Source organism: Danio rerio, chromosome 24, assembly GCF_049306965.1.
Source record: "Danio rerio strain Tuebingen ecotype United States chromosome 24, GRCz12tu, whole genome shotgun sequence".
NCBI classification, from domain to species: domain Eukaryota; kingdom Metazoa; phylum Chordata; class Actinopteri; order Cypriniformes; family Danionidae; genus Danio; species Danio rerio.
Genome location: NC_133199.1, coordinates 25,419,958 through 25,434,038, shown reverse-complemented (window position 1 = coordinate 25,434,038; position 14,081 = coordinate 25,419,958). Strand labels below are relative to the sequence as shown.

General features: G+C 35.8%; 1 protein-coding gene across 1 annotated transcript in view; it reads right to left on the bottom strand.

Annotated features, from left to right (window-relative positions):
- wasf3b (WASP family member 3b) overlaps window positions 1-12,507 on the bottom strand; it is a 37,327-nt gene extending 24,820 nt beyond the window's left edge. The window contains 1 exon segment of the mRNA NM_001080590.1: window positions 12,462-12,507. The gene's annotated coding sequence lies outside the window, so the exon portion shown is untranslated.
- Window positions 12,508-14,081: the final 1,574 nt, after the last annotated feature.

Genomic DNA, 14,081 nt, shown 5'->3' with positions numbered 1-14,081 from the left:
CCAACTGTGTTAACCGTATCAGCTAAACTCTCCCACTCTATTTTTTTTCTTTTGTTGTTAATTCCGGAGAACAAACTTGCAAATAACACCGCTTTTCTCCGGTCTACCTCTGAAAGGAGCACCTCCAATTCACATTCTGTTCAAAGTTTCTCTTTTTCCTTGCTTTTGCCATTGCTTTTTCGTTGGGTTTTGCCATTAGCATAGTCATTAGCATATTCATACGGGGGAGGAGGCAGGGAGGGGTTTTGCGCTCGTGCATGTTGCGCTCAGTTTCACGTTCATTCGGATGTACAAAAAAATATGCGTGAGATTCGGCGTATGCAGTGTTTCATACATCAGAATTTTTTTCTGCGTACGCACATTTACAGCTTTGTGCGTACGCAATGTTTTAGTAAGATTTCCACGCAAGTCTTCGTACATGAGGCCCCTGGAGTTTTTGAGTCCTGAATGTTTAAAACATTTTTGTTTTTAAACACTGCTGCTCCGTGTTAGTGTGGATGGGGGAAAATGGAGACATCTGAAAATGGAGGCAAGGCTGCCGACATTCGCCTATCTGATTGGGGCTTTTTACTCAAGTTTTTCCTTCCTTAAGTTCAGACTTCGCAAGTTTTAGATGGAAAACAGACTCCCGATGACACGTCGGGTGAATCTTCAATGGGACAAAAGTCATTTATAACCTCATTCACATCAGCCTGGCTACATTGTTTCATTATCTCAACAATAAAATGAAAACATGATATCAGGAACTGGCTATTTACATTTTGATATTAATTTAATCATTAACACAAACACAAAAAATGTTAGATATAAACACAAAAAATGTTGAGGCATCATGTAGCTACATAATTATATGACCGTCATCTTCTCTATATGAATATTTATAACAAAACAGAGCCTACTGACCTTATTCTTTGCGTACGAGCGGGCCCAGCCATTCAAATCTGTTTTTGGCTTGAGACTTCCACTCTTATTCACTTCCATACATTTTTAGACGTTAAAAACAACTCATTACGCTGCTTGATGTAGCAAACTGAAAATTTCTTATTATATTATTCTGCTTTGTCTGTATAGTCATGAACACAATTGTTTGTAGAGCAAGTAGTTTGATCGTTTTTTGCCGTTTATTATTCCTTGTCATTTCTCCCATAGGCGACTGAATCGGAAGATCTAAAACAATTGTGAAAACAGGCGTACTTCCACATTGAAGAATAAGGTGGATAACATTACTGCCTTCTTTCATTTTCATTGAAAAATATGAAACATACCCAATCTTTTTCTGAATATCAGTTTTAATAATCAACAATGGCCATTATAAAAGTTTTACGCACAGTGAGTTTATACAATAAATGAAAAAAGGCAAGCAATCAGTCAAATGTGCGGAATCAGTGTGTGGTTAATATTAACTTATGTTTGCGCTCAGCTAAAACACATTACCTGAGGACAGGGGATAGATTCAAGACCAAAGAGTTGTTAAATAGAGACAAGATTAATTAAATTTCACGTTTAACAACAATAGTAGATGATGAAACACAGCAGAAGATCCTTGATGAACTGTCCGACGTCACTGTTCTCATCCGTGAAGCTATGCTCAAAGCACCCGCTGACTGCCCGGAGCTCAGACGTGCGCATATGCTGCAGCGCATGACAGAATGTGTGTGTGGTCATATGATGTGTGTTTTCAGCAGTGTAGTGTGGACGGAGATCTTTTCAAAAATGATAGATAAAATGCCAGTGTGGACGTGGATTGTTTTCATTCTAAAACTAAAACGTATTAGTGTAAATGGGGCCTTAGTTTGTAGCCTTCTTAACCCTTCTGGCAAGGCAGTTAATTCTTCTGAAGTGGAAGAGACGTTTCACACGTGCTGGATAAAAAATGTTCTTTATTTTGTGAAATTAGGTCATCTCTTCACCAACCTAGCACTATTTTGACACTGGGAACTCCTTCGCAAACAAGTCCAAACTCTTCAGCTTGACCTTGTTGTTTCTGATTGAGTCCCTACCCCAAACTCCCAGCTTGGTGCTGGATACAAGTTCTGGTCGTTCTGGTCAGCACGTTTTCTATACGCGAGATTGCACTAGTGTGTTTTTTTTTCTCTTCAGTGTACTTTCTTACTGTTACATGTTTTTGTTGTCCTTTATTTTGTATCTTTTTGTAATGTGTTTTACAATGTATAAACAAAACATTATAAAAAAGTTTCAGTTCAGACATCATTATGCCACCAGTACCTATAAAAGGATCAACTATGCAGCTGGCATTGGTATTTTAAAATCCGAAACAATACTTAATCCTACTAACTACTCAATTCCAGCAATTCTGGATCTTCAAAATAAAAAGCCCCATTTACATACACAAAACTACACATTACATAAAAGTTACATCCGAAAAAGCATAATAGAGGCACTTAAAAACACGCATGCGCACTGACGACCTAGCTCTAAGGCCTATCTATCATGTTTACTCAGTTTTCAGCTGTATTTGGATGAAGCTCGTGTTATATAATAGACTCCCACACATTGAAAGCAAGTGAATGTTGAAATGAAAGTGGGACAGCGAGAAAAGCGAGCTGAATTACTCAGATTTTGGTTAACCCTCTTACACTTGTCAAAGCCCATACTGACCTTTGACTTCAAAATCACACTGCTAACGTTGAGCACAAACGGGGCTCAATCCGCCCCGACACAAACAGAAACACAGACTTGAACTCTCTCCACAAGCAGGATTACAAAGCATTAAGGAAAGAAGATACAAAGTAATCCTGTGCATCAGCCGAGCCCCCGGCTGCAGATCAAAGCAGCACAGATGCAAACTGATCACTTTCTTCGAGGAAACAGATGACATTCTCACTACTAATCATTAGTCTGATATACTTAAGGTGGTTTTATAACTTGATGTATGAAACACTAAACATGTGAACATTATATACATCTGTTAATAATATGATACACATTAAATAATAATATAATAATCTTTCATTTTATTTTGCTGAAATAATCTACAACGAAAACGTAACTTTGATTGACAGAGGGGTTGTGTTATCTCCTATTTTAAAAATGATTTGGTCTTCAAATTATTATTGAATATTGTTATTAACTAAATCATAGAAAATCCTTTAAAATATCATTTAAAAATCCTTTTTTTTTTAAAGAGTTCTTAATTGAACAAAGAAAAATTTGCATATGGCAAAAGTGGCAGTAAAGTGATTTTTATTCCTTCACTCATTTTTTTTTTAGCTTAGTCCCTTTATTAATCTGGGGTCGCCACAGCAGAATAAACCGCCAACTTATCCAGCATGTTTTACACAGCGGACGCCCTTCCAGCTACAACCAATCACTGGGTAGCATCTATACACACACACACACATACACACACACAGGCAGACAGACAGACACAGACACAATTTTTAGCAAATCCAATTCACCTGAAACACGTCTTTGGACTTGTGGGGGAAACTGGAGCAAACCCATGTGAACACAGGGTGAACATGTAAACTCCACACAGAAATGCCAACTGACCCAGCCGAGGCTCGAACCAGCGACCTTCATGCTACCCACGTGCTTCCACTGCGCCACCTGTTTTTTATTTTCCATGTTAAACAAGCAATTATCTTGAATTTTTTTGTTTGTTTGTTTTGTTTTATTTAATTACTTATTTTATTATTTTAGTAAATAATAGGGATGCTCCGATCGATCGGCATCGTCTCATAATCACATTTCATGACTTGATTGGTACTCACCAATCTGGCCGATCTCATGAACCGATCACAGGTGTTTATTTATGAGTTTACAAGCAGAGGAAGACGCACGTGTGCTCCTGTATATTATACATAGCCTACAGCAGCCACAACACGTGAGGAGATAAAGGGTACCTGGGACCGTGAGCAATCGATGCGCTTGCGTCACAACAGCTAAAATATATACAGATATATTTACAGAATATAACCTGTTTATACAGTCTATTGGCGTGACTTGCACGAGTGATGGTCTTGCAGCCAATGGAATTACCAGTGTTTTGAGCTACTGGGATGTGAGCGGAACAATTGCCCCTGTATAGTGTCTCATCCAACTTTATGAGCTCTCCCGGAAGCATATTCATACCGGCTCTGTGAACTCCAAAAAATGAGTTCAAATACCTACAAATCATGGCAACAAGAGTGAATGAGCAAGACAAGAGAGTACAAGAAAGCATTAGAATCGGTACTCAGTATCGGCTGATCACCATGACAAGGAATCGGTGGTCGGTATTAGCTGCAAAGATCCTGATCAAAGTATCCCCAGTAAATAATTATTTTTCTTTTTTAGTATTATTTATTTAAAATTGCATTTATATAGTTTGTAAAAATACATATATTTATAATATAAAAATATTACTAATAAGATTGAAGATTGAATAAGATTATTTATTATTTAATAAAACATTCATATTCCCACTGAGGCTTACTTGAATTTTATAGGTATGTCACAATTAAATTAATTAATTTTATTTTATAATTATTTTATCTTAATAATGCATTCATTTTTATCTACATATTATCATTATTATTAATTTGTATTACTATTATTTATTTTTTATTATATTTATTTTCTTAATTATAAACATTCAGTTGAATTCAGTTGAATTATTAGCCCCCCTTTGATTTTTTTTTCTTTTTCTAATATAACCCAAAAATTGTTTAACAGTATGTCTGATAACATTGTTTCTTTTGGAGAAAGTCTTATTTTTTTATTTTGGCTAGATTAAAAGCAGTTTTAAATTTTTTTAAAACTATTTTAAGGTCAAAATTATTAGCCCTTTAAGCAATATTTTGTTTTGATTTTATAATTACCCTAACCTGCCTAGTTAACCTAATCAACCTATTTAAGCCTTTAAGCTACTTTAAGCTGTATAGAAGTGTCTTGAAAAATATCTAGTCAAATATTATTTACTGTCATCATGGCAAAGATAAAAGAAATCAATTAAAAAATGTATAATAAAATAAAAATAAAAAACGTTATTAGAAATGAGTATTTAAAACTATTATGTTTAGAAATGTAAACAGAAATTGGGGAAAAAAATAAACAGGGGGCCGAATAAATCAGAGGGGCTAATAATTTTCACTTCAACTGTATAGATTTTATTTTGTCTTGCTTTAGCATCGCTAAAATGTGCATTCTCTGCTGGTTTGTTTCATTAATAGTTAAAATGTTAATACAAAAGGTTTAAAGACAGTTTGCTACTTTATGTGTTACAGAAATAAAACAAGGTTGCACATTTCCATGTGCAAAGTTTCTCCTCCCTAGCCTAAATAGCCCAACTAAGCCGTGTCATCTGGTTCAACTGGACGCCATGACAGAAAGCTCCCATCTGTGAAAGAATAACCCCCACAGTGATTGGCCAGCTGAGAGGCCATCTGCTGTGTGATTGGCTGAGGGGGGTTGAAAGTCATAGATTAGGGACAAGAACAAAGGGATGGTGGGACATCATCTCAGAGGTCATCTTATCTGCCTGTTTGACTGCTTCCTGTTTTGCAGCTCCACACCCTGTTCTCCACTTCCTGTTCCTCTCTGTGTCACATCTCTGACTTCCTGTCGTCCCAAACAGGCAGAACAATGATGCAGTTGGGGTGTGAAGCATTTCACTCACACACAATCACAATAAATCACTTGCTGTGTGACCACTTACTTCCTCCCATATCCCACTTGTACAATCTAAACATAACTATGAATGCAGCTTAAGACTACTCCCTGAGAGCAGTCTGAGATGGATTCCGCTGACTTTCTCTGCTGTGGAATTTTGGCAGGATAATAACAGAATTACAAATAGCACGTACATAAATGGCTAAATGTAGCTAAAACAAAATGCATTAGCCAAAAAAATAGTATGTTTACAAGGTTAAACCTAAAGTTCTTTAAAATGGCTTTATTTGCGGCAAGAATTTGTCATTATTTTATATGTGATGATAGTTTAATTTTAATTTATTGTTTATTGGCTACGCAGTGGCACAGTATAGTGCTGTCGCCTCGCAGCAAGAAGGTTGCTGGTTCCAGCCTCGGCTGGATCAGTTAGCGTTTCTGTGTGGAGTTTGCATGTTATCCCTGCGTTTGCATGGGTTTCCTCCGGGTGCTCCGGTTTCCCCCAAAGTCCAAACACATGGTGTACAGGTGAATTGGGTAAGCTAAAACTGTCCGTATATATGCATTCATTCATTAAAATTTAGATTTATCATGCAAAAATGTATTTGATTTATTTTAGTCATCATAACATTGTTTAAATCTCTATTGAATGTTTTGGCTAATGCTTTTAGTGGCCTTTCCGTCCATTACACATACACAAATCTACTAATTTTGCCATAAATATTACTTTAGTATTTTATAAATAAATAAATAAATATTATAGACTGACATGATTCATACCTTATTTTGCAAATTAATATTTTATCCATTTCTCACAGCAAATATATTTTTTCACAAATATTAAAATAATACATTAAATTTCAAATGTGTTATTGCTAAAAATTACAAACTACAGAACTACAGGTGCTGTTTACTTGAAATTTCCCCTATATGCATACAAACTAAATATGTGTACAAAAGTTTTCATAAATAAATCATGATTCATCAAAAGTTTCGTACTAAAATTTCTTATAAATATAGGAATAAATTGAAGAACAACTGATACCACACATCCGCAATAATCATGTACGCCTGGGAATTTAAAAACATATATACCAAAACCATCATATAATTAAATATGTCACTTGCAGGGTGAAGGAAAAGTAATTAGATACTAAATATGTATATTACATTTATAGGTGGGCATTATGGCTGCTCCATTATGGGAAAAAATCATAATCACAATTATTTTGGACATAACTGTAATCAAGATTATTCAAAACAATTATAAGTTGAAGTCAAAATTATTCACCCTTCTGTGATTTTATTCTCTATATAAATATTTCCCAAATGATGTTTAACAGAGGAATATTTTACAGTATTTTCAATAATATATTTTCTTCTGGAGAAAGTCTTATTTGTTTTATTTCGGCTAGAATAAACACAGGTTTAAATATTTTGAAATCTATTTTAATAGCTCAATATTATTAGCCCCCTTAAGCAATATATATGTTTGATTGTCTGCAGAAGAAACTAGTTTTACAATATCTTGTCTAATTACACAAATTAAGCCTTTGAATGTCACTACAAAAGTCCTTCAGTCAAGAGCATTGAGGGATTTTCTCCATTTGTTGTTTGAATAATAATAAAAACAGGCGGCAGCAGGAATATTCAATAGTATCTGGATGCAGCCTTTATGATGCGAGCTGAGATTGCATCACTCAGCGATGCAATGTCAGACACAATGCACTCAAATGGAGCTAGTTAGGGGTGGGGTTAGGTGAACCCATTAAAAAGCATTGGATGCAGCCCAGATTGCACTTCACCAGGTCTGCATCCGGACCCCTCTCAGAATATTGCGCACTGCCACTTAAAGAATAGTGTGGCTTTGATATGATTTCTCTTTCACATGTCTTTTGATTCTCAACTTGTTTGTTTATTACACAAATGAGGGTTAATATGAATATTCACTGAATGGCGCGCTCTGACACAAATGTGCATGTATTTGACCATTAAAGCGCTCACATTAAGATGGCGTTAGATGTGTGTGCTCTGCTCATCTCCGAGCCTGACCGAAGCTAAGCGCGGCGTGTGCACACACACACACACACACACCAGCATGCGCTCTTTCACGCTTTTAAAAATATGAATGATGCGCATCCCATGCTGCAAACGTCACATTACAGCACATGCTTTTAGTCATTTTCACGTGCAACTGAGCTTTGCAGAGCAACAAATGTAAAACTGGAAAGGGGGCGGTATATGATTGAATAATTGTTTATTTCGATTAATGGTTTTTCATAATCAATAGAAGCCAAAATCGAGATCGAAATCGGATTTTCGAATAATTGCACAGCCCTAGTGGGCATAGATTAATTTTTTTAAATGAGATTCAACTCGGAATTAATCTAGATTCATCTAGATTAAAATGGCTCATATAAAATTTGGCAAAGGCAATCAGACTATGTGTGCTACCAAAATAATAAGTCTTTGAGAACAGGCTTCTCAAGCCAGGTGGCGCATTAGACCAGGTGCTCATCTCCTGTTTCCAAAATGCATCACAAACTGCTTGAGAAACTGTTCTACTATGATAATTGGTGATGAAAATAAATTCTGTTCATCAATAAGATGTAGTTGTGTTTACCAACTGTTCATTCAGGTAATGTCTCTCTCATTTTTTATAAATTTCTGCTTGGGAGTTTTAGTTTTAATCCAGTTTTCATATACCTCTTCGCTTTAAATCAACCTTAGTAAGGTTAAACTTCTCAGCATAGTTCAGTTCAATTTATTTTCATGTCTATATATAGATTAACACAATGTAGATTGTCTCAAAGCAGCTTAACATAAATGAAAAATAGAAAACAAAACCCCAGAATTTTAAATTTGTGGAACATTCCAGCAACTCAGGCAAACAGGAGAGTACTGAATGCTGGTGTAGTTCTAGTTAAATTAACACAGATTCAGTTCAGTATAAATGTAACTAGATAGTTCCCTAGATAAACCACTGTTTAAAATGCTTAACTTAAAGACATTTTAAAAATCCCTATTGGAAAAATATTTGTGCACTGTTGTAAATGCCTGCATTTAAGTTCCATGCCGGTCTCTGAAGCTTTATTCAAGTTCATATAACTGAACAATAACTGTGTAATATATGCACAAGCTTCATAGTTTGTTACCATTTACCATGGTAATTTCACACAAGTGGTCACAAAGTCCATTGTTTCAACACATCGCCTGCCAAACCTGTTCAACCTCCCCTTTAAAACTGAAAACAACCAGCAAACTCCTTTAATGTTTCCAAACTTTGCCCTAAACATGCCATCATGCCTCACACAGGCACTCAGACACTAGAGTTGTTGTAGTCTAATGAGTTGCATGTCTGTGAGACTGGTTATGTGTTCATTAAGCGGAGCATCTCTCAACGGCATTGTAGTTCTGCAGTATGGACACAACCCACACTAATTACATAGTGCACTGAATTAAGAGCGCGCCGGGAGGGGGGCCAAAGACACCGAGGAGACAAAGAGATGGCAATGTGTGTCTGAGTGGCATGAAAAACAGTTTGTGTGATAGTTAGTAGAGAAATGCTGATATTCAAGAATATATCGTGATAATGCACAATATTGATACTATTAGCACCAAAAAACTGTGATTATTTATTATTTCAACTTTTAGAGTGCTTTTTAAGAATATTCAGGTTGTAAATGCAATTCATAACCACGTTTAATGACTGAAGAATCAATTAGTTAGTTAATTAGCCTACTAGTTAAAACATTAATATATTAACATGTTAATCTGGGTTATCACATGCTGAAATATTAATTGAAAATTAAGTGACCTTTTTTAGAGCTTTTGCACATTAACATTGCGCAATAAAGTTCCAATAGTAAACATTAGTTCATTTAACTCACAATGAAAACTGCAAGAGCTTTATTAATCTTAGGTCATCTTCATTTTGTTGTTAATGCCGAATAATGCATTAAAGGTGCCATGAAACACTTAGAAATGTGCAATTTTATTCAATGTTTGAGGTAACACAAATAAAGGGCGAGGCATAGAGTAGCCCCTCCCCTTTAAAAAATAGCCAATATAGTTTTAGTTTCATCACTTCACTGCCAGTGTAGCCTCATTTACACTACGAGTAACTAGCAATAGCAATTGATATCCGGCTACCTCTGTCTCCGTCTCCGACAGCGAACATTGGCGACGAGGTGGGCGTGTTGAGTGACTCAACAAAGTTGAGAATCCTTCAACTTTATGAAAATGAAGAGCGACTTTCTTAAACGACAGCTCTCAGCTTACTCAGAGGCCGGTTGTATTTTCAATGCTGTAGACCTACAGACCCCTGTGTTTGCAGCATCCAGAGCGACAGATAGCTACAAAGTCGCTGTTAGTGTGAGTGGTTGAGCTCAAGTGCAGCAAATCGTCTTGGAATGTCAGACACTAGAAGGCATTTAACTGGTCAAGATTTGAGGAAAAACTAAACTTTGAGATAATATGAAAACAATCGTTGATACATTTAGGCAGAAGTGACAAACTGCAAGCTTTATATGTTTATATCAGTTTTTTTTAACAATACTGATATCTAGATTAACAAAACTGACGTGTTTTTTATTTCACTGAACATTTAAAATGGCAGTCGAAGTCTGATTGTAAATTGAAACAGTTTAAGATTTCCGCTAAATTAATTTTTCCATGGCGGGGCGCCAAACCAAAATTCATCCCAAAATTCATACAACTTTTCATTCAAAACATTCAGTCTTTGTTGTTTTTTTAATAGCAGGTTATAATCGCACCAAAACGTATTAAAAAGTAAGTTAATTTTAACAGTGCAAACTTTTCTATAATCGTAATAGTGCTGTGCGTTTGTTTAACCCTTTAAGGTTACATGCTGACTGACTGACTGACTGAGTGACAAACAGGGCTGCGCAATGCGTGAGGCCAGCAAACACGGCGTAGCTTTCAGTTAAGATGAACACTGTTTACATAATTATACTTTACAGCTAAAGGTCTATGGTTCTGCATATAATGACTTTATCTTGCTGGAGTTTATAGCCATTTAACTTTACTTTAGGATGCATTAATGCCGCTCGGTAGGTCTATTGGAGACGTTCAGAAATATTCCTTGCAAATCTAATAAATGTTGGACACATACTCTTTACATAATTGCACTATATTGCACTTCAGCAACATTTATTTAAGGGCGTGCAAGAAGTTTTGTACACAAACAGAGGAAATCGGTATGCAAGCGAATAGATTTACATGCTCGCATTACATGTATGCGACCTCGACTTGTAATACTGTGTTTACGACATTTGTCATTGAAATAACGCAAAAGGTAGTTGGTGGATTTGTGTAAAAGGCCTGCCGCCACAGCTGAAAAATCCTAGAGGAAACACTGGAGTTTATTAAATGTAATTAACAAAATTGTATTGTTTTTTGACCAATATGAACATAGTAACTGTAATAAATTTGTTTTTTCTCACTGTTGATCTTAATCTGTTAACTAACATTTACTAATGAGTTTATTGTAAAAAAAAAAAAAAGACCTATTATACACTTTACAGTCCTTTTGCCGTTTAATTAAATTGAAACATTTGTTTACTCTGAACAATATTCAATAAAGCAATACTCTTAAGTATTTGTATTATAACCTGTTAAAGTAATCCTTACTGTAGCTTAAGTCAATACCGTGATAATAGCGTCACCAAATAATCGCAAACAAAAACAATTTGAACTGTCATATAAACCTACAGTTAGACAAGAACGTGAACTGTTTCAGAAGAGAAGGGTTGGACGAGCAAAGAATGACTCTGTGAAAAAAAGTATGAGGGACAGAGAGTTGATGGGGGAGGGAGAGTGGCAGGGGACCTCAGGGAAGGATCCTGGGACAATAGTCCTCCGTTTCACAGGGCAACAGAGGAGCTCTCCCATGCATGTTCAATTCCCTCCCCCAACCCTGTTACCCCCGCCATCCCACCCTCTCTCTCTCCTCTTCAAAGAAAAGAAGCACTCCTGCCTCTCTCTCTCCTTTCAGCTGCCTTCTTTTTCCATAAGTCCGTGGCTTCTGCGAATACCCCACACACTTTACAGACGCAGAAAGTAGACACTTTCGGATGCTGGAACCAAACATGTGCATCCAAACAAACAGTGTGCATCACAGCTGTTTACAGCCCCATCAGTGCTGCTGCTGACATGGCTTTGAAGTCCATCAGACTCATCCCGTGACCACAGGAGGCCACATCCTGTCCAAACTAACGAGGGAGACACGAATACACTCCAGAAAGGCAGGAAGGCAAAGCATTAGCTATTCATAACTGAAGTAAAGCGCATCTCCGCGCGTAAGGCTACATTAATATTTCACAACAGATCACGTCACACATGATGAAGGCTTGTGAATGTCACGAGCTGTAAAACCGCGCGTAACGCTGGCGTTTATATTAAGAAATAGCGTAATTTAATCGATTGACTGTTTCGTTATTTAGTAATCACTTTATCAGTGAAACTTCTGTAATTATGTTTTGTGGTATAATTTGGTCTTCGTAGGTTTTAGTATTTAGCCTATTGTGTTGATTTAATTGAAAATATGTAACTTTTGTTTGCCATTATTATTCCAATGACGACATACTCTGGTATTAAGCAGGCAAAGGTTGTTATTGTTATTATAACAACAATAATACTATTGTACTTTAGTATAATAAACTATGAATAACACAAAAATCTCAAAAATAATTAAATGCACAAATCAAAACAACGAAAACCCAAACCTCATGTTCCACTTATTACATAAAGCTCGATAAATAGTAAACATAGCAAGTGTAATATAAACAAATAAGTACATTAGGGGAGGTTAGTGCACGTTGAAGACTTACCAAAAGTGAAATTTGTAGAGAATTGTATTCGCTCACATGTCCAGGCTTTCAGCGGTCCGGATTGCCATCCTGTGTCTCCATCGGTCCATCTGACCATTCCAAACAATCCGCTTGGGGCGGGGCATGTCGGGTAGTTCGCACCAATCAGCATTTTGGAATAAGAATTTAACGCGCCACCGTTTGTCACACTCAGCCTATCAGATGCGGGGAAAAGGATGATTGACAGAGAGTCCCCCGGTCATTAAATCATTGGGCGGCTGTGTGAAGGCGGGATTTATCTGGGGATATTAGGTGGGCTTTAAAAACATCACAGCTAAATGATTCATTAAAGTAATGAAGTTCTACTTCTTATAAAACAAGAGATTTACTAAAGACCATTGTGCGTCAAACGTTTGGTAAATGGGACGTTCAAAAAAAAGCCTAAAAAAGCAAATGGTCCACTTACCGCGGGTGATGGGGGAAGTGTTGATTGAATATGTTGATTGGTTGTCATCAAAACCGGGACAATGTGTCTGAACGAATTAAAATCCTTTTAACTAGCTTCAATAAACATTAAAAAGGCAAATTATCATTCATCACCGTGAACTTATAATGGTTATTTTTCTGTCAAAAAGTATTTACTTTTTATTCTGTGACAACTTTTCATTATTATTTAAGTCTATTGTGTACATGTTATTACTGTTTATTCAGAAACTTAATCTCCATAAAATCTTGTCTTTGAGTTGTATGAATGACTTTAGGACTGTATTAAAAACCTAACAAAACATTATTGCAACAAACTCTAAATCTAAAAAGTTTTTTACGTTAAATGAAATCATTTTATTAGCATAAATGCAAGCATTTAACTCAGTATTTCATGCTGCAATGGTTTGCAAAATTTTTTGCAATTGTAATGCTTATTTCTTTTTTAACGCATCCCAATCAGATCAAAATGGATTAGTATTGGCAATGAGGGCTAAACTGTTAAGTTAATATAAATGAGACAAAATTAAAATAAACCTTTTTTGCACAAAACTAAAATTAAATATAGCCAAGATCATTAAGACCTACCGAGGTGGAACAGGTCAAAATAACTACTTCACAGATGCAGCTTTACCACAAATGAAAAAATAAACTTATAATCCTTCAAAAACATAACTGGATTACTCTAGAACTCATTTTAACAACACAATATAAATATCACAGATTTAGTCGCATACTCAAATGACAATAGGCAAGAAGCTTTGGTCACTAAATTCATAGATAAAAGCTTTAATTAAAACCCAAACGCACCACTGTACTCTAATAACCTAAAAATTATAAATCATCCATTGCATATAAAAAAGAAAAAACAAAACAAAACAAATTCCTAATACAAAATTAACAGTAAAAGTCAGTGCCAATAGCCTAGTGGTTGAGCACACCAATATATAGCACACCATAGTGCTCACGGTGAACCGAGTTCGATGCCCAGCTAAAAGTACTATGCCAGTCCTTTCCCTCTCTCTGCTTCCGATGCCTTCTTGTCTGTCTTTCACTATCCTATGACAATACAAAGGCTAAAAAAATGTAAAAAAAATAATGGAAAATTATAAAATAACCATAAAAAAGGCATTATTGATTAAATACACTCAAAAAAAA